At 45.5% G+C, this 22,751-nt stretch overlaps 1 pseudogene; it reads left to right on the top strand.

Moving 5' to 3' along the window:
• The first annotated feature begins 3,069 nt into the window (after positions 1-3,069).
• LOC121548078 lies at positions 3,070-21,863 on the top strand (annotated as a pseudogene).
• The last annotated feature ends 888 nt before the right edge of the window (positions 21,864-22,751 follow it).

Genomic DNA, 22,751 nt, shown 5'->3' with positions numbered 1-22,751 from the left:
ACATTTTTGTGAAACTCATTCAGTAAAGACCATCAAACAAAGTAGACATCAAACATCAACTTATCAAATTACACCCACTATATTAAGGTTACCGGTCGAGTATTTCAAGTTAGAGTACCTCTGTGTCATCATCCACCTTCTCGGATGATTTCTCTTCCTGTTGATATTTTGTGTCTTCATCAGGGCCGAGGACACAATGTCACTTATGCCTGGAGCCAGCCCTGGTCCTCATCCAAGTCATCCCCCACTCAACTGCAGCTCCCTCTTGACCCACCTCTTCTTGCATCTGTGAATGTTTCTAAACTCCATTTGTAGCTTTCACTGTCTCCTCATTGTAATTCCTCGTTTGGATTCATCATTCATGATCCACTGGAGTCATTTTGTGCAATATTACTAAGAATGTAGGTGGTGTATATATTTCAATGAAATGTATAATCTGGAGCTTTATAGTTTGCATTACGTGTAAATGGTTGTCTTGTTGTTGCCGATTTGAAAATGGCGTTAAGTGATATAGAAAATCTAGAGATAGTAAAGTAGCCGAAATAGAAACTGTGGGCTGCTTATGCAATTCAAATGTGTATTGAAGCACTATAATATCAATATGGACTGCCATAACACTCTATGAAAGGGTTTGTTTGAATGTTGTTGTATGTGTTTCTGTTGTACAGGGTGTATAACATCATGTTATATTGATATTCTAAAGGCAAAACCTCTGTCCTGTATTTTAATATAGTATTGTTCAGTATACCTATTTTATTTCAGAAATGCTATGATTTATCAATATCTTTCTTGTCAGGACCATGGACCGTGGTATTTTGAGGAGTTGCACTCCACAAATCTGACCTTTGTATCAATTTACAACACTTTTTAGTTCACTATGAAAAATAAAAAAATAATGTATGCACTCACTAACTGTAAGTCGCTCTGGATAAGAGCGTCTGCTAAATGACTAAAATGTAAATGTAAATGTAGAAAAAATAAATAAAAAATAGATTCATAATTCTGGATGTATAAATAGAAATGTATGTAATTGCCTAACGTAAATTATATCGAGTTTCATACTGGTTTTTGTTCATGTTTAACTGAAATACTATTATGGTTGATTAAAGAATATTGATGGAATATTGAATTATGATGTATGGATTTGACAGCAAATCATTAAATGTTTTGATTATAGACAAGAGTGTAAACCTACTGTACTTCTGTAGTCCACTCAGATACATTAAGTCATATATTTTTTATGTATCTTCAGTATTCACAATAAAGTTTAAAATGCACAGTAGTGAATGATATGTTCTTGATTTCCTCAGACTCTAGATCCGAGTCCAGTCGATGTATGAGTCCACAGCACCACCATATGGTCACGTCAGGTCAGTGCAAGTCAGTCTATGGTCGTTTTGTCCTTATCAAGCAAGAGCTAAAGATGCAAACTGAAATCATTGACAAGGGGCATACACTAAACTTGGAAAATGAAAAGAGAAAGTTGTATACTCTATATTACTCACAGAGTAATAGAGCGTGCAACTTTCTTCAGACTTTTTCTTATCACTACAAAACATCGAAACACGCCTCCTGTGGCTGGTTGCTTTACTTTGAAAACAGTGTGGAATCCTTGTGGAGTTGTATTATTAGGCTACCTGGCTTACGACCCAATATAACAGTGTTGTACGTATGGGATGTAGCTATTGGTACTGTAAGGTAAAGTGTTACCCAACTATACAGTGCATTCGGAAAGTATTCAAACCCCTTGACTTTTTCCACATTTTGTTACGTAAGAGCCTTATTGTAAAATTGATTAAATTGTTTTCCCCTCTCATCAATCTAAACACAATACCCCATAATAACAAAGCAAAAACAGGTTTTTATAAATTTTAGCAAATGTATATACAAAAAAAAACGGAAATATGACATTTACATAAGTATTCAGACCCTTTACTCAGTATTTTGTTGAAGCAACTTTGGCAGCGATTACAGCCTCAAGTCTTCTTGGGTATGACGCTGCTAGCTTGGCACACCTGTATTTGGGGAGTTTCTCCCATTCTTCTCTGCAGATGCTCTCAAGCTCTGTTAGGTTGGATGGGGAGCGTCGCTGCACAGCTATTTTCAGGTCTCTCCAGAGATGTTCGATCGGGTTCAAGTCCGGGCTCTGGCTGGGCCATTCAAGGACATTCAGAGACTTGTCCCGAAGCCACTCCTGCATTGTCTTGGCTGTGTGCTTAGGGTCATTGTCCTGTTGGAAGTTGAACCTTCGTCCCAGTCTGAGGTCCTGAGCACTCTGGAGCATGTTTTCATCAAGGATCTCTCTGTACTTTGCTCCGTTCATCTTTCCCTCGATGCTGACTAGTCTCCCAGTCCCTGCCGCTGAAAACAATCCCCACAGCATGATGCTGCCACCACCATGTTTCACTGTAGGGATGGTGCCAGGTTTCCTCCAGACGTGACTGTTGGACATTCAGGCCAAAGAGTTCAATCTTGGTTTCATCAGACCAGAGAATCTTGTTTCTCATGGTCAGAGTCCTTTAGGTGCCTTTTGGCAAACTCCAAGCGGGCTGTCAAGTGCCTTTTAATGAGGAGTGGCTTCCGTCTGGCCACTCTACCAGAAAGGCCTGATTGGTGGAGTGCTGCAGATACGGTTGTCCTTCTGGAAGGTTCTCCCATCTCCACAGAGGAACTCTGGAGCTCTGTCAGAGTGACCATTGGGTACTTGGTCACCTCCCTGACCAAGGCCCTTCTACCCTGATTGCTCAGTTTGGCCGGGCGGCTAGCTCTAGGAAGAGTCTTGGTGGTTCCAAACTTCTTCCATTTAAGAATTATGGAGGCCACTGTGTTCTTGGGGACCTTCAATGCTGCAGAAATGTTTTGGTACCCTTCCCCAGATCTGTGCCTCGACACAATCCTGTCTCGGAGCTCTACGGACAATTCCTTCAACCTCATGGCTTGGTTTTTGCTCTGACATGCACTGTCAACTGTGGGACCTTATATAGACAGGTGTGTGCATTTCCAAATCATGTCCAATCAATTGAATTTACAACAGCTGGACTCCAATCAAGTTGTAGAAACATCTCAAGGATGATCAATGGAAACAGGATGCACCTGAGCTCATTTTCGAGTCTCATAGCAAAGGGTCTGAATACTTATGTAAATAAGGTATTTCTGTTTTTTATTTTTAATCAACTGCTTTGTCATTATGGGGTATTGTGTGTAGATTGATGAGGATTTAAAAAAATAAATACATTTTAGAATAAGACTAATGTAACAAAATGTGGAAAAAGGGAAGGGGTCTTTATACTTTCCGAATGCACTGTATATTCTGCTCTATGTATTTCTGTCAAATGAAATTTAAAAAAAACTAAACAGATTCACTGTAAAACCATAACTGCTGTTCATGCCTCTTTCTCTGTTATATATCAGCAGTCATATTTTCAGTCAGCAAAAATAAAGGTGCTTTATTAAGATAAGATTTAGGAGAAGTGAGAATTGAGATTAATCTGAAATAAACTTACTGTTGCATCGCTTTGTGTTGTTACAGTCAGTCTAACCAGTTATCCTTTGTGTGTGTGTGTGTGTGTGTGTGTGTGTGTGTGTGTGTGTGACCATCTCCTCTATCATTGGGTCTTTTGGATTTACCAGAAAATTACCAACCTAACTGTATACATCTGATATTTGTAGTCCTCTAGAAGGATGAGGCTCTGCCAGTTGACCTGAGATGCTGCACTCAACCAGTTTGTGGAATTTGGAGAAGTCATTGGGATGCGTGTCTTCTCTCATATGTGAAGTGTCATATTGTCGACATCAAAGCTGCTTACTGTAACGTTACCACCATAACAATATCTGGTAAAAAAAATAGAGGCAACCTTCCTCTATAAGTCATCACGCATTTCTCACTCGTCCAACCAGAAACCCAGATGATCCAAAGAGCCAAAACTCCAAACAGAGTGACACTGAGGAGATTCTTCCAGGTGCTTTCAGAGGGCTTTTAGAACTTCAGAAAATGTACCTTTTTTGCTCAAATGATTTTTACTATGTATCCATTCACTCCAATACATTCAATTATTTACATCATCTTAAAACATATAACATATGTTCCTGTTGGTTCTCTACAATATCTCTAGATGTACAGTGGGAGAAAAAAGTATTTAGTCAGCCACCAATTGTGCAAGTTCTCCCACTTAAAAAGATGAGAGAAGCCTGTAATTTTCATCATAGGTACACGTCAACTATGTCAGACAAATTGAGAATTTTTTTTCCAGAAAATCACATTGTAGGATTTTTAATGAATTTATTTGCAAATTATGGTGGAAAATAAGTATTTGGTCACCTACAAACAAGCAAGATTTCTGGCTCTCACAGACCTGTAACTTCTTCTTTAAGAGGCTCCTCTGTCCTCCACTCGTTACCTGTATTAATGGCACCTGTTTGAACTTGTTATCAGTATAAAAGACACCTGTCCACAACCTCAAACAGTCACACTCCAAACTCCACTATGGCCAAGACCAAAGAGCTGTCAAAGGACACCAGAAACAAAATTGTAGACCTGCACCAGGCTGGGAAGACTGAATCTGCAATAGGTAAGCAGCTTGGTTTGAAGAAATCAACTGTGGGAGCAATTATTAGGAAATGGAAGACATACAAGACCACTGATAATCTCCCTCGATCTGGGGCTCCACGCAAGATCTCACCCCGTGGGGGTCAAAATGATCACAAGAACGGTGAGCAAAAATCCCAGAACCACACGGGGGGACCTAGTGAATGACCTGCAGAGAGCTGGGACCAAAGTAACAAAGCCTACCATCAGTAACACACTACGCCGCCAGGGACTCAAATCCTGCAGTGCCAGACGTGTCCCCCCTGCTTAAGCCAGTACATGTCCAGGCCCGTCTGAAGTTTGCTAGAGTGCATTTGGATGATCCAGAAGAGGATTGGGAGAATGTCATATGGTCAGATGAAACCAAAATAGAACCTTTTGGTAAAAACTCAACTCGTCTTGTTTGGAGGACAAAGAATGCTGAGTTGCATCCAAAGAACACCATACCTACTGTGAAGCATGGGGGTGGAAACATCATGCTTTGGGGCTGTTTTTCTGCAAAGGGACCAGGACGACTGATCCGTGTAAAGGAAAGAATGAATGGGGCCATGTATCGTGAGATTTTGAGTGAAAACCTCCTTCCATCAGCAAGGTGAAACGTGGCTGGGTCTTTCAGCATGACAATGATCCCAAACACACCGCCCGGGCAATGAAGGAGTGGCTTCGTAAGAAGCATTTCAAGGTCCTGGAGTGGCCAAGCCAGTCTCCAGATCTAAACCCCATAGAACATCTTTGGAGGGAGTTGAAAGTCTGTGTTGCCCAGCGACAGCCCCAAAACATCACTGCTCTAGAGGAGATCTGCATGGAGGAATGGGCCAAAATACCAGCAACAGTGTGTGAAAACCTTGTGAAGACTTACAGAAAACGTTTGACCTGTGTCATTGCCAACAAAGGGTATATAACAAAGTATTGAGAAACTTTTGTTATTGACCAAATACTTATTTTCCACCATAATTTGCAAATAAATTCATTAAAAATCCTACAATGTGATTTTCTGGATTTCTTTTTCTCATTTTGTCTGTCATAGTTGACGTGTACCTATGATGAAAATTACAGGCCTCTCTCATCTTTTTAAGTGGGAGAACTTGCACAATTGTTGGCTGACTAAATACTTTTTTCCCCCACTGTAGTTGATGGGATTAAACAATTTACCACTCTTTTGATAATGCAGGGCCAAAATTACTTGACAGAGGTTTTATGTAGTGTAGTAAATAACACATCTTCACTGACATTCCTGGGCTATCTCATGAATTGATGTGATGTGTTTAGGTAAGCAGACACCTGGGGCGATTGATTTGTGAGTTGCTCTTCGTGCCCGCTCCCATACCCTATAATTCTGTATCTCTTTGTGACTAATTTGTAAACAGGTAGACCCTGATTGGCCGATGAGTGGCAACAATGATTAGAAGCACCTGCTGCTCATCTGTTGTTCTTTACAAATGCTGTTTTGAATGAAAGACAATTGCACCAACACACTGAAGAAGGCTGTAAAGCCGAAATGTCTATGTACACTATCCCTGATGCAGTAAAAAAATAAGCATTATGCTACATATTTTTGAGTGCGAACCCATATGGTAGAAAATGACGAGATTAGGTTTTAATACTGTTTATGCATCGAATAAGGTTTGATAAATACTTTCTCACTTTGTGTCTATGTGAACTGAGTTGCCTCTGGAGCTTGGGCTGGCAATTGATTTATGATGGCTAGGTGGTAAAACCTAAAGCCTACATTCCATAGATTGAATTGGTGTTTGTGTACTATGAGGTACCAGGGAGGAGATGGCTCTGGTATGGATAGCTGATAAGAATAACCTTGTCTTAGGGGCCAAACCCTGGTTTCTATACAATTAGAATAGTCTTCACAGCAAATGTGAATCTGGCTGGGCAATACTCCTTTCTCACATACCAAACCTCACTTTTTGACCCATTCCATCATATCTGTTTTTTGTCACGTACTCAGGAGGATGTTCTTGGTCTATTAAGGTTGTAAACCCTACTTTGCTCGTTGGGCTCTCAACGATCACCTACGGGTGGTCATTGACCAGCTCCATTATTGGAATAATTAATCGATATTAAAGTATGATTGTTTGAAGAAACGACTGTGTCTCTCCTACTTGGTTAGAATTTCCACGACACCCATTACACCTCTTTGTTTGTCTGAATTCGCAGATTTTACGCACCAGCCAAGCTTCTGGGAGAGCGCGATGGTTCTCTTTTGATTAGTCATGTGGTCTGAGATTGCCACTCTGAGTAGCCCAAACTATCTAATGCAACTAGATATGCGATCCCAAGTTTCTATGGTCTTGAAGATATTGTCTTGACTTTCCCTCATCTAAAGACCACAGGTAAAGGTGGGTTTGCAGGTTTTAAAAACATTTCATTTCTTAGTATGCCTCTAAATTATTATAGATGAGATGCAATCAGGGTTGCCAGGTCTGGGCAAAATTTGTATCGCAATGACTACTCAAAACCCGCCCACAAGGCCTTAAAACTATCCCTTTTTTTTCAGCAGCAAGAGAGGAGTTGCCACATTTAGCCAATAAACAATTTTTCCATAATGTTATCAAGCAAATTAAGAAGGAATATCAACATAACTTGTTACGACGTAAGAAGCTAAATTCGGTTTTCCATCAAAATAATAATTATTGTGAGCTAACGTGACTGATAAACGAATTTGAATATGTCGCAAGAGAAAACATAATTTGCTTTTATTAAACTCGCCAGATCATTTTCCATTAATGGATGTTAACTCGTTTGACTGCTATGTTGTGTGTATGTACTGACATGTATGTGTAAGTGATAGATGCACACACACACACTACATGTTCATGTTTTGAAATGAAAATTGTAAAGTATTTTATCTGTAATGTCTTTTTTGTTATGTATCGGACCCTAGTAAGGCTAGCTGTCGCCATTGGCGTCGGCTAATGGGGATCCTAATAAATCAAAAAATTGAATTGTCAATAAATACCTTAAGTGCATGTGCATAACTATAGATAAATCCAACAGTAAAGTTTCAGGGATGAAAGTTGTACATAGGATCTCTAAATCTCTGAGCAAGAAACACTTGGACGAACTTCAAAAAACAAATGTTAGGCTATTTTCTGGCAATTGTGCTGTTATTATGTGCCCGATGTTAAGACTACAAACCAATATAAATGGCCTATTTTCAAGATTGACTTGTCATTTCAATAGGCATAGGCTAGGCCTACTGACTAAAATCTGGGTTTATGATTGTAATTCAAATTTGCCATGGTTTGGTTAGCTAGATGTAGGTAGCCTATAGCCCCTGATAGCCTACAGTAGCCTAAGCAATATGTCAAATGAACGATTTAGCAGCTTGCTTAGTTGAAATTGACAGACTAATGTATTTAACATGAATAGCGAGGTAAGAAGTGCTTCTGTTTGCCCAATAGCCTGCTGGAACCCGCTACTGAGGATGGGGTCGTAATTTCAATCATTTAATAATATTTTAATAATATGGATATCAACTAAATAGGTATTTAAAAAAAAAAAACCTGTAGCCTAATCTGACTGACAGTTACCTTCAATCTAATGCATTCTAACAACAGCTGATCTGCAATTGTGATAGAACTGTGACCATGATCACAATTGATAACTTCCAATTTCATTAACTATACATGGCCATTAATAATTGCATAATAACACAAGGCTACAACAACAACAAACTGAAGTTATAAGCTATTTATTACATCCTTTGCCAGCTCCAGGAAGGATACACAAGTGGCACAAATTGATTTGCAATGACTCCAGTGATATCGTCATTTTTGTTGTATCAAATGGTAGGCTACAGTAGCTTACATAGGCATATAAATTGATAGGCTACTTAATGGCCAACATATGTATCATTCTCCACATTTAATATCAGTTTCATTGGGGACTTTTCCCCATAACAGAAGCACGTGAGGGAGTTCCATAACTTCCGTTTAAAATGTCCATACATTTACATTTACATTTACGTCATTTAGCAGACGCTCTTATCCAGAGCGACTTACAAATTGGTGCATTCACCCTATAGCCAGTGGGATAACCACTTTACATGTTTTTTTTTTTATTTATTTTTTTATATTTATTAAATATTATAATTTTTATTTTGTTCATATTTATGTTTTTTTATTAAGATTTTTTTTTTTTTTTTTTTTTGGGGTGGGGTAGAAGGATTACTTTATCCTATCCCAGGTATTCCTTAAAGAGGTGGGGTTTCAAATGTCTCCGGAAGGTGGTGAGTGACTCCGCTGTCCTGGCGTCGTGAGGGAGCTTGTTCCACCATTTGGGTGCCAGAGCAGCGAACAGTTTTGACTGGGCTGAGCGGGAACTATGCTTCCGCAGAGGAAGGGGAGCCAGCAGGCCAGATGTGGATGAACGCAATGCCCTCGTTTGGGTGTAGGGACTGATCAGAGCCTGAAGGTACGGAGGTGCCGTTCCCCTCACTGCTCCATAGGCAAGCACCATGGTCTTGTAACGGATGCGCGCTTCAACTGGAAGCCAGTGGAGTGTGCGGAGGAGGGGGGTGACGTGAGAGAACTTGGGAAGGTTGAACACCAGACGGGCTGCGGCATTCTACGGGCTGCGTCCACTAGCGCAGCGCTCGAACTGAGCATGCGTAAAACATTTAGCTTGATATGGTTTTCCATAAGCAAAGTTGAAATTAGAATGAAGTTTAAACCACCTCCGAGTGAATGTATCTAATGGGCTCTAGAGGGTTTTCCTGTGTTTTGCCTTAATTCTTGATGTGTTAAAATGTTTTATCAGTTCTAGCATGCTAATTTGTTTTATTGAAAAGGGGTTGGAAATACAGGGCATTCGGAAAGTATTCAGACCACTTCCCCTTTTCAACATTTTGTTACGTTACAGCCTCATTCTAAAATGGATGAATTAAAAATATTAATTTCCTCATCAATCTACACAAATTACCCCATAATGACAAAGTGAAAACAGGTTTGTAGAACTTTTTGCATATTTATTAAAACAAAAAAACAGAAATACCTTATTTACATAAGTATTCAGACCCTTTTAATATGAGACTCGAAATTGAGCTCAGGTACATCCTGTTTCCATTGATCATCCTTGAGATGTTTCTACAACTTGATTGGAGTCCACCTGTAGTAAATTCAATTGATTGGACATGATTTGGAAAGGCACACACCTGCCTATTTAAGGTCCCACAGTTGACAGTGCATGTCAGAGCAAAAACCAAGTCGAAGAAATTGTCCATAGAGCACAGAGACAGGATTATTTTGAGGCACAGATCTGGGGAAGGGTACACAAAACATTTCTGTAGTATTGAAGTTCCCCAAGAAGCCACAGTGGCCTCCATCATTCTTAAATGGAAGAAGTTTGGAACCACCAACTCTTCCTAGAGCTGGCTGCCCGGCCAAACTGAGCAATTGGGGGAGAAGGGCCTTGGTCAGGGAGGTGACCATGGCCACTCTGACAGAGCTCCAGAGTTCCTCTGTGGAGATCGGAGAACCTTCCAGAAGGACAACCATCTCTGCAGCACTCCACAAATCAGGCCTTTATGGTAGAGTGGCCAGACGGAAGCCACTCCTCAGTAAGAGGCACATGAAAGCCCGCTTGGAGTTTGCCAAAAGGCACCTAAAGGACTCTCAGACAATGAGAAACCAGATTCTCTTGTCTGATGTAACCAATATTGGACACTTTGGCCTGAATGCCATGCGTCACGTTTGGAGGAAACCTGCCACCATCCCTACGGTGACGCATGGTGGTCGCAGCATCATGCTGTGGGGATGTTTTTCAGCGGCAGGGACTGGGAGACTTGTCAGGATCGAGGGAATGATTAACGGAACAAAGTACAGAGAGATCCTTGATGAAAACCTGCTCCAGACCACTCAGGACCTCAGACTGGGGCGAAGGTTCACCTTCCAACAGGACAATGACCCTAAGCACACAGCCAAGACAACGCAGGAGTAGCTTCGGGACAAGTCTCTGAATGTCCTTGAGTGGCCCAGCCAGAGCCCGGACTTGAACCCAATCGAACATCTCTTTAGAGACCTGAACATAGCTCTGCAGCGACGCTCCCCATCTAACCTGACAGAGCTTGAGAGGATCTGCAGAGAAGAATGAGAGAAACTCCCCAAATACAGGTGTGCCAAGCTTGTAGAGTCATACCCAAGAAGACTTGAGGCTGCCAAAGATGCTTCAACAAAGTAAAGGGTCTGAATACTTATGTAAATGTCATATTTCAGTTTTTTATTTCTAATACATTTGCAAACATTTCTAAAAACCTGTTTTTTTTCTTTGTCATTATGGGGTATTGTGTGTATATTGATGAGGAAAAAGACAATGTAATACATTTTAGAATAAGGGTGTAACGTAACAAAGTGGAAAAAGTTAAGAGGTCTGAATATTCTCCAAGATTTATTAAAACATTGTTCTCTTTTGTTCATTTTTTTGTTGTCAAAATCAATTATACATTACAACTCTATTGTAGTATTAAATCTTCACATTCCATATCAGTGTCAATTTCGAAAAAGCTATAAATTACTAGAGGCCTATGCTAAACAATGCTACAACCATTACATTATAAACCATTAACATGTAAGCTAACATTAACTGAAACCAACTAGCCTAGTACTAGCTAGCGCTTAGCCAAGCTAAAATTGGTTAGCATAAAGCTAGCAAACATTTACATTTACATTTACATTTACATCATTTAGCAGACGCTCTTATCCAGAGCGACTTACAAATTGGTGCATTCACCTTGTAGCCAGTGGGATAACCACTTTACAATATGTTTTTTTTTCTTTCTTTGGTGTGGGGTAAGGGTTACTTTATCCTATCCCAGGTATTCCTTAAAGAGGTGGGGTTTCAAGTGTCTCCGGAAGGTGGTGAGTGACTCCGCTGTCCTGGCGTCGTGAGGGAGCTTGTTCCACCATTGGGGTGCCAGAGCAGCGAACAGTTTTGACTGGGCTGAGCGGGAACTGTGCTTCCGCAGAGGTAGGGGGGCCAGCACGCCAGAGGTGGATGAACGCAATGCCCTCGTTTGGGTGTAGGGACTGATCAGAGCCTGAAGGTACGGAGGTGCCGTTCCCCTCACAGCTCCGTAGGCAAGCACCATGGTCTTGTAGCAGATGTGAGCTTCAACTGGAAGCCAGTGGAGTGTGCGGAGGAGCGGGGTGACGTGAGAGAACTTGGGAAGGTTGAACACCAGACGGGCTGCGGCATTCTGGATGAGTTGTAGGGGTTTAATGGCACAGGCAGGGAGCCCAGCCAACAGCGAGTTGCAGTAATCCAGACGGGAGATGACAAGTCCCTGGACTAGGACCTGTGCCGCTTCCTGTGTAAGGCAGGGTCGTACTCTCCGAATGTTGTAGAGCATGAACCTACAGGATCGGGTCACCGCCTTGATGTTAGCGGAGAACCACAGGGTGTTGTCGTACAACACCCTGTCGTTTAAACACTATTTTCGTACAAATATTAACACTTTAACACATTTTATCCTGACATCACATATGTACATATATTACCTGAACTAAACTGAGCCTTTGTTCATAGAAAATAAAACAAAAAGTATCTAAAACATTGTTGAAAAAAAGTACAAAAATGTTTGGACGCCATCTTAATCCCTTCTCTTACATGTAAACCAGAAGCAACCTACTTACAATGGGGAAAATACCAACAAGTTCTTCACTCGGTTAAAACTCCCTTCACTTGCCTTCAAACATCACCAAACTCATGGACTATATAGTTAACCATGTTATCTCAATATATTGAGAGTCATATTTCACTTTTGAACATTACATAACTAAATTAACAGGGTGAAATGATGAGACGGAGAAACGTTAGTAGTGTTCAGTAGTAGGCATTCTCCACGATTGAAGAAAAAACCTCCAAGATCTCACGATCCCACTAACGCTCCCCATTGACGTAACAGTTCGCCCTAGCGGCAGTAATCATATACATTACTTTCAATGCAAATACCTGGGAGGCCTAAAGAACAATACAAGGTATGGCTCCATAAAATAACAAACAAATTAAAATGTAAAAAATATGACCGTACAGGCCTCCCGAGTGGCACTGCATCGCAGTGCTGATGCGCCACTACAGCCTCGGGTTCGATCCCAGGCTGTGTCACAGCCGGCCGTGACCGGAAGCCCCTTGGGGCGGCACACATTGGCCCAGCATCGTCTGGGTTAGGTGGGGGTTTGGCCGGGGGATTGCCTTGGTTCATCGTGCTTTAGCGACTCATTGTGGCGGGCCGTGTCAATTGGATGGTGTTTCCTCCGACACATTGGTGCATTGAGCGGTGTGTCAAGAAGCAGTGGGGCTTGGCAGGTCATGTTTTGGAGGATGCATGGCTCTCGACCTTCACCTCTCAAGATCGTAACTACCAATTGGATATCACAACAACAACAAAATATAACCATACATATTTGTATGCGTCACACATACATTTATTTATCTGTGCTTTATCCATGTCTTGAGAAATCTCCAAGTTTTGTCTATTAATTAATTTTTCTTAAACAGTACAAGATTCACATCCCTTTGCAAAACTCAACATAGTCTTATCTTGTGGTTAGAAGCCCTATAATTACAGGCAAATATTATTTTTAGCATTCATCGTGGAGAGTTCTGTTGCATTAAAAACCTGGAAGAACTGTTATTAAGTGATGGTCGTATATCCACAATCGAAAACTTTGCCTTTCTGGGATTGCAGAATTTGAAGGTTTTAAACCTACGCCATAACCAGATATCAGAAATCAAATATATATATTTTTTTGATCTGCACTGCTTGGAGCACCTCCCTCTAGTGGCAAATCCACTGGTGCACATTGAGGCATCATCTTTTGCTCACCTTAGTTCAATAAAGAATCTGTCTCTGGGAGACCGGAACTTCCCTCCAAAATCAAAAATGTTGTATACTACATGATTAAAGGTTTGTGGACACCTGCTCGTCGAACATCTCATTCCAAAATCATTAGTATAGAGTTGGTCCCCCCTTTGCTGCTATAACAGCCTCCACTCTTCTGGGAAGGCTTTCCACTAGATATTGGAACATTGCTGCGTGGACTTGCTTCCATTCAGCCACAAGACCATTTGTGAGATCAGGCACAGATGTTGGGCGATTAGGCCTGGCTCGCAGTCGGCGTTCCAATTCATCCCAAAGGTATTCGATAGGGTTGAGGTCAGGCCTCTGTGCAGGCCAGTCAAGTTCTTCCACACCGATCTCGACAAACCATTTCTATATGGACCTCGCTTTGTGCACAGGGGCATTGTCATGCTGAAACAGGAAAGGGCCTTCTCCAAACTATTGCCACAAAGTTGTAAGCACAGAATCGTCTAGAATGTCATTGTATGCTATAAAGTTAAGATTTCCCATCACTGGTACTAAGGGGCCTAGCCCGAACCATGAAAAACATCCCCAGACCATTATTCCTCCTCCACCAAACTTTACAGTTGGTCCTATGGATTGGGGCAGGTAGCGTTCTCCTGGCATCCGCCAAACCCAGATTTGTCTGTTGGACTGCCAGATGGTGAAGCGTGATTCATCACTCCAGAGAACGTGTTTCCACTGCTCCAGAGTCCAATGGCGGCGAGCTTTACTCCACTCCAGCCAACGCTTGGCATTGCGCATGGTGATCTTAGGCTTGCTTGGCCATGGAAGCCCATTTCATGAAGCTCCCGAAGAACAGTTCTTGTGCTGATGTTGCTTCCAAAGGCAGTTTGGAACTCAGTAGTGAGTGTTGCAACCAAGGACAGACGGTTTTTACACGTTACGCGCTTCAGCACTCGGCGGTCCCGTTCTGTGAGCTTGTGTGGCCTACCATTTCGCGGTTGAGCCATTGTTAATCCTAGATGTTTTTACTTCACAATAACAGCACTTACTGTCACGAGTTGCTAAGCCAGAACCCAGAAGCAGACCAGGACAAGGTAAGTTGAAACGAAGGTGAGTGTTTATTACAAATTCAAGAGTGATGCTGAATAATCCAGGGAACAGAGCGGGCGGCGTTGATTAGTTGTTGGGGGTGCAGTGGTTGATCCCATCCTGGGTCGGCAGCCGCCGACCACCAGGCAGAGGTTGGATGAAGGTTCCGGACGGGTGACTGCAGATGGAACAAAACGGGGGTAAGTAAGCAACAAACCAACAAGGTGCAAAAACAACAAAACTAACGCTAGGCTCTAAGACTGATACTCTGGTAAACCTACTGTTCATGGCTAACGATCCGGCAGGGAATGGATGTTAGGCCAGAGCCTAAGAAGGGTGATGATCAGGACCAGGTGTGCAGATTGCTGATGGGATGCAGGTGCGGAAATCAAGAGAGCTCCCCGGAGCGTTCCCGAACCCTCGGGAAACTGGAGATCACGAACAGAAAAACTAGTCACCAGACAGGACCCGACTCAGACTGCCGGGATCGTTACAGTACCCCCCTCCGACGAACGCCACCGGGCGGACTCCCCGAGCGCCAGGATGGAGGCGGTAGAAGTCACTGATGAGGTCAGCATCTAGGACCTGTCGCCGCGGAATCCAACTCCTCTCCTCAGGACCATACCCCTCCCAGTCCACGAGATACTGGAAACCCCGGCCCCGCCGTCTGGAATCCATGATGCGACGCACCGTGTAGGCAGGACCACCTCCGATCATCCGAGGAGGAGGAGGAGGAGGCGGAGGAGGCAACAGAGGACTGAGGAAAACAGGCTTGAGGCAGGAGACATGAAAGGTGGGATGGACTCTGAGCGTCCCTCGGGAGTTTGAGTCGAACTGCCACCGGATTGATCACCCTCTCCACCACAAACGGACCAATGAACTCCGGTAACAACTTCCTAGACTCAGTCCGTAACGGAAGATCCCGTGTGGCCAACCAGACCCCTATCTCCGATGGAATAGGTGGGAGCGGGATCCGGCGACGATTCGCCTGGAGCTGATACCGTCCGAAACTCTAAGGAGTGCCCTTCTGGCCCGATGCCAGGTCCGGTGGCAACGACGAATATGGGCCTGAACAGAAGGCACTGAGAGCTCCTTCTCCTGAGAAGGGAACAGGGGAGGTTGGTAGCCATACAGGCACTGGAAGGGAGACATCCCAGTGGCAGATGTAGGGAGAGTATTGTGGGCATACTCAACCCAAGGCAACTGAGAGACCCAGGAGGTGGGGTTGGAAGAGACCAGGCAGCGTAGCGTGGATTCCATCTTCTGGTTGGCTCTCTCCGCCTGACCATTGGATTGGGGGTGAAAACCAGATGTGAGACTGACTGTAGCTCCAATGGCCAAACAGAAGGACTTCCAGACAGCAGAGGTAAACTGAGGGCCACGGTCGGAAACGATATCACTGGGCAAACCGTGGACCCTGAAAACCTCCCTAACCAGGATCTCGGACGCCTCCGAGGCAGAGGGAAGCTTGGCAATTGGCACAAAGTGGGCGAACTTGCTGAATCTGTCCACGATAGTCAGAACGACCGTGTTCCCCTCAGAAGCGGGCAACCCAGTGACGAAGTCCAGGGCCAGATGCGACCATGGTCGCCGGGGAATAGGAAGGGGGGTGAAGTAGTCCAGAGCTGGGCCGATTGGTACTCTTATTCTGCGCACACACTGGACAGGCAGCAACAAAACCCAGAGTATCCTCGGCCATGGCAGGCCACCAAAAACGTCTGCGAAGAAACGCCATTGTCCGAGCCACGCCAGGGTGACAAGCCATCTTGCTGGCGTGGGACCATTTGAGGACAGCAGGACGAACCGACTCAGGCACAAACAACCGACCGGGTGGACCGTTACCGGGACCGGGCTGAGTCCGAAGGGCCGCCAGCACCTCCTCCTCAATCTTCCACATAACTGCTCCCACGACGCAGTTCCGGGGGGAGAATTGTCTCGGTCTTGGACCCACTCTCTCCGTCTTGGAGAACATCCGGGACAAGGCGTCCCGCCTTGCCGTTCTTAGATCCAGGTCGGAACGTCAGGGAAAACTTGAATCGTCCGAAAAACAACGCCCACCTGGCCTGACGGGGAGTTGAGACGTTTAGCCGATTGCACGTAAGCAAGATTCTTGTGGTCAGTCCAGACAATAAACGGTTGCTCCGCCTCCAACCAGTGGCGCCACTCCTCCAAGGCAAGTTTCACCGCGAGAAGCTCCCGGTTACCCACATCGTAATTCCTCTCCGCAGGCGAAAGGCGACGAGAGTAGTAGGCGCAGGGATGGAGTTTACTGTCCGTGGAGCATCGCTGCGACAGGATGGCGCCAACTCCCACATCAGACGCGTCCACTTCAACGACGAACTGACGGGCCGTGTCCGGTTGAGAGAATCGGTGCGTTGGTGAATCGCCTCTTCAAATCCAGAAACGCTCGATCCGCCTCCGGATTCCACTTGAAGGTCCTGATACTGAAGTCAAGGCAGTTAACGGAGCGGCCACACGGCTGTAATCCCGGATGAATCTGCGGTAGAAATTCGCAAACCCCAAAAAAATCTCTGGAGCTGCAATCTCGTACCGGGCTGGGCCCATTCCAGAACCGCTCTAACCTTCTCCTGGTCCATCCTAATCTCTCCCCTGGAGATGATGTACCCGAGAAAGGATGTCGTGTGGGCGTGAAACCCGCACTTCTCGGCCTTCACGAACAGGCGATTCTCCAACAATCGCTGCAGAACCTGCCGGACATGCTGGACGTGGTCGGAAGGTTCCTTCGAGAAGATCAGAATGTCATCCAGGTAAACAAACACAAAGAGACCGATCATATCTCTCAGGACGCCGTTCACCATACTCTGGAATACCGCTGGAGCATTGGTCAGTCCAAACGGCATCACCTGATACTCAAGTGACCCATCGGGTGTATTGAAACCCGCCAACCACTTCGTCCCCTCTCTGATCCCGACCATGTGATACGCATTGCGTAGGTCTAGCTTGGTGAACACCGTAGCACCCTGTAAGGAGTCGAAGGCAGAACTCATCAAGGGCAGGGGGATACTTGTTCTTGACCGTGATGTCATTCAACCCCCGATAATCAATACACGGTCGAAGAGAGCCATCCTTCTTACCCACAAAGAAGAATCCTGCCCCCAGGGGTGATGACGAGGGACGAACGAGACCAGCAGCTAGGGACTCCTTGATGTAGGTCTCCAAAGCCTCACGTTCAGGTCGGGAGATACTGTATAACCTTCCCCTTGGGGTAGACAGCTCCAGGGAACAGGTTGATGGCACAATCATATGGTCGGGTGGGGGAGGGAGTGACAGAGCCTTCTGCTTACTGAAAACTTCCCCCAAATCGTGATATGTCTCGGGAACCAGGGACAAATCTGGGGGGTTTAGCCTCAATCACCTGACTGGGAACCGAATGGGGGGCAGGCAGTCTTGAGACAGTTAGCATGACAATCAAGGCTCCAACTCGTTACCTTGCCCGTCACCCAATCGAACGTGGGATTGTGTTCCTTCAGCCAGGGGTATCCAAGGACCAGAGGAACATGGGAAGACGGCAGAATGAAGAATGAAATCATCTCAGAATGATTCCCCGACAACCGCATCTTAACCGGTTCAGTCCTCATCGTGATACGGCCAGACTACTGCCGCTCAGAGTGGTCGCCTAATGGCTTCCGGCAATTGCTCCTTGGAAAGCCCCAGCTGTTCCACCAACTCGGCATCAAGAAAGCTTCCATCGGCACCTGAATCGATAAAAGCGTTAATCGCTAAGCTCTGATTCCTGTTCACAAGGGTAGCCGGGAAACGGGGTCTGACAGAGGTACTGAGAGGTTGGAAACTGGCTCGCTAAAAGTCCTCCCAACTTTAGCGAGCCGGGCAGTTTGACGACCGCCGGGAACAAGTGGAGATGTAATGTCCCGAGCTACCACAGTAGAGGCAGCAGTTGGTCTTACGTCTATGTTGACGCTCCTCCTTGGTTAACCCGTGCCGCCCCACTTGCATGGGTTCAGAATCGGGAGAGAGGACCCTCCACTAATCCTTTGTGGTGGAGAATGATCGACGTGTTCTGGTCCACCACCCGACCCGACTGGGAACTGAGAAGCTGATCGATTGGACGGACCCCATTGCTTCTCCCTCCTTCGCTCTCGGACTCGATTATCCACCCGAATAGACAAGGCTACCAAGCTGTCCAGGTCACTAGGCTCCGGATAGGAGATCAACTCATCCTTGAGCTGCTCCGACAGACCCTGGTAAAAGGCCGCTTGCAGAGACCCTCGCTCCACCCACTCTCCACAGCCAACGTCTTGAACTCGATCACGAAGTCGGCCACGCCACGAGTTCCTTGGTGAAGCGAAAACAGGCGCCTAGCTGCGTCCCTCCCTCGGACGGAATGGTCGAAGAGCTTCCTCATCTCGGCCGTGAACCCCTGGTATGAAGCCATGCAGGGGTCTTGTCGTTCCCAAACGGCTGAAGCCCACTCCAGCGTCGACCACGCAGCAACGCAATCACAAAGGCTATCCTAGCCTTGTCTGTGGCATAAGAGTAGGGCTGTAGATCGAACACTAATCCACACTGCATAAGGAAGGAACGGCATCTTCCCAGCTCCCCTCATATTTATCCGGCGTCGGAACCTTGGGCTCACGGAAGGACACAGCTCCAGAAGCGGCAGGCGAGATGGGTGAAACCGGTAGTGGATCCTCCACCGGAAACTTGCGTTGGTTCTGGACCTCCGTCAGACCGGTAGAAAGGTTCCGAACTGACAACGCGATCTCCTGTAGTACCGTGCTATGATGGCCCAACATCTTCTCCTGAAGGGTAATGGCATGGCGTAACAGAGTCCAGGTCCGCTGGGTTCATTACTGGCCGGATCGTTCTGTCACGAGTTGCTAAGCCAGAACCCAGAAGCAGACCAGGACAAGGTAAGTTGAAACGAAGGTGAGTGTTTATTACAAATTCAAGAGTGATGCTGAATAATCCAGGGAACAGAGCGGGCGGCGTTGATTAGTTGTTGGGGGTGCAGTGGTTGATCCCATCCTGGTCGGCAGCCGCCGACCACCAGGCAGAGGTTGGATGAAGGTTTCGGACGGGTGACTGCAGATGGAACAAAACGGGGGTAAGTAAGCAACAAACCAACAAGGTGCAAAAACAACAAAACTAACGCTAGGCTCTAAGACTGATACTCTGGTAAACCTACTGTTCATGGCTAACGATCCGGCAGGGAATGGATGTTAGGCCAGAGCCTAAGAAGGGTGATGATCAGGACCAGGTGTGCAGATTGCTGATGGGATGCAGGTGCGGAAATCAAGAGAGCTCCCCGGAGCGTTCCCGAACCCTCGGGAAACTGGAGATCACGAACAGAAAAACTAGTCACCAGACAGGACCCGACTCAGACTGCCGGGATCGTTACACTTACAATTGACCGGGTCTGCTCTAGTAGGGCAGAAATTAGACGAACTGACTTATTGGAAAGGTGGCATCCGATGATGGTGCCACGTTGAAAGTCACTGAGCTCTTCAGTAAGGCCATTCTACTGCTGATGTTTGTCTATGGAGATTGCATGGCGGTGTACTCAATTTTATACCCCTGTCAGCAACGGGTGTGGCTGAAATAGCGGAATAAACTAATTTAAAGGGGTGTCCACATACTTATATGTCGTGTATTTGGCAGCATACCTCGATGTCTGAAATACCTCTGCATCAGCTCTCATTACTGGGGGCGATAGTACACCGAACCCAGGCTTGGGCCTGCATCTCTACAGCGAGACGGTGTCTTTTCAGGACTGTGACAGGCCTTTGTGAGGCTGTCATTGAGCTCACTGCGAGGACAGAGTGGATCCTGTGCGGGTCCATCTTTGCTGGGAGCTACTTCAAGTTACTTCAACGCTTCAAGCTAGAGTCAAAGCCCTCAGCTTCATTTGTGGATCTAACCAGTCTGAATACACGTCTGCACCTGAGGGATTTGCAACTTATAGGAGCAGCCCTCAATCGGCAAACTGGTCTTGCCATCATCTTTCACAACTCGACTAGATTGGAGACCCTGGTACTCTATGGCTGCAGAATTGGCTACCTGGAAAATGACCTTTGCGAAGACTTACAGTCATTGAGAGACTTACATTTGGATATTTAGAGTGAGCTTATGATAATGGAAAAATTCACTGGGCCCCTAAAGAGCCTAAGGCATCTGTTTATACAAGATCTACCTTTACAATGCAGTTGCGGCAATGCTTGATTTCATAGGTGGGCGAAACGGAATCATGTTTTGGGACTCTACCTTCGAGGGAATAAGTTGCAAAGATAAGCATGGCACTCAGAACTTGCTCAAATCCATTGTTCAATGGACATAGGGTTCATTTTGTTTGTTTACAACTCCCTGGGCCTCTTGCTCTTTACGCTAGTGGTGCTACTATATCACCTGGCTGGATAGTATCTGATTGATCTGTTCTACATCACTCGTGGCTGGCTGGAGGAGGTTGTGCTCCCGAACAACAAGGGAAGCTACCGTTACAACGCCTTTGTGTCCTACAGTGGGAAAGATGAGCGCTGGGTGGTGGAGGAGCTTCTGCCTAACCTGTAACAATGAGGTACACCTTTCCTGCTCATGCACAGCAGAGACTTCCAGCTGGGGAAGGACATTGTGGACAACATCACAGACAGTCACCACAGCAGCCGCCGTACCGTCTGCTTGGTCAGCCACCACTACCTCCACAGCAACTGGTGCTCTTTGGAGATGAAGCTTATTGATTTATTTTATTTAACCCGGTAAGTTGACTGAGAACAAATTCTCATTTACAGCAACAACCTGGGGAATAGTTACAGGGGAGAGGAAGGGGATGAATGAGCCAATTGGAAGCTGGGAGGTGGCCATGATGGTATGTGGGCCAAATTGGGAATTTAGGCAGGACACCAAGGTTAACACCCCTACTCTTACGATAAGTGCCATGGGATCTTCAGTGACCACAGAGAGTCAAAACACCTGTTTAACGTCCCATCCGAAAGACGGCACCCTACACAGGGCAATGTCACCAATCACTGCCCTGGGGCATTGGGATATTTATTTTTTAGATCAGAGGAAAGAGTGCCTCCTACTGGCCCTACAACACCACTTCCAGCAGCATCTGGTCTCCTTTCCAGGGACCAACCCTGCTTAGCTTCAGAGAGAAGCCAGCGGTGGCAAGCAGGGTGGTACGCTGCTTTGCTCCTCTGGCTGCGGGTGGAGCAAAGGGACTTCCTCATCCTGGTCTTCTTGGAGGACATCCCTCTTTGTCAGCTGTCCACCCACCACAGGCTGGCCAGACTGGTGAAGACCAGGAACTACCTGGACTGGCCAAAGGAGCAAGAACAATACCCAACTTTCTTGGACCGACTCTGGGCTGCTCTGGCGCCAAAGCATGTCCAGTGACATGATTATAGTCCAACCTTTATGAATGGATAGTAACTTAGCTAGGGAAATGTATCTCGTAATTCCTGTACAAAAAGCAGGCAAAGGGCCAAACATGAGTGTCAAACTTATAGATGTCACGACTTCCTCTGAAGCTGCCACCTCTCCTTGTTCGGGCAGACTTTGGCGTTCGTCGTCACCGGCCTTCTAGCCACTGCCGCTCCTCATCTTATCATTCCATTTGTTTTGTCTTGTTTATTACACACACCTGGTTCATATCCCCTCATCAGTACATGTATAAGTGTTCCCTCTGCCCCCTTGTCTTTATGTGTGATTGTTTATTGTGGAAAGTAGTGTAGCTCGGTGGAGCTCCTTGTATTTTGTATCGCCGGGATATTTCCCTGTGTACCTTGTATTTTCCAGTGCGCCTGTTTTGCGCACTGGAGTTTTTGACGCGTTACTGCGTAACTCTGTGTTTGCGGAATGAAGCCTGTTATTCTGTGATTTGCCCTCCTGCGCCTGACTCCTTCAACATCACCTCATCACAGAATCACACACCCGGACATGGAGTCAGCAGGAGATGAGCACATGCCCGGAGTCGTGGCATGGGTCCGGGAGCATTCGATGATACTAGCCAGCTTGGGAGAAGTGATGGATCGTGTTCTCCAGGTTGTCCAACACCTGGAGAGGAGAGAACCCGATCTTTCGGGACCAGCTGAGCGACCGGAACCAGCCACCCACACCCCAGCACCCAGAGGGATTCATACAGTTGAAGTCGGATGTTTACATACACCTTAGCCAAATACATTTAAACTCAGTTTTTCAGAAATTCCTGACATTTAATCCTAGTACAAATTCCCTGTCTTAGGTCAGTTAGGATCACCACTTTATATAAAAATTTGAAATGTC

This window comes from Coregonus clupeaformis, chromosome 31, assembly GCF_020615455.1.
Source record: "Coregonus clupeaformis isolate EN_2021a chromosome 31, ASM2061545v1, whole genome shotgun sequence".
NCBI lineage: Eukaryota > Metazoa > Chordata > Actinopteri > Salmoniformes > Salmonidae > Coregonus > Coregonus clupeaformis.
This window is presented reverse-complemented; position numbering and strand designations above follow the sequence as displayed.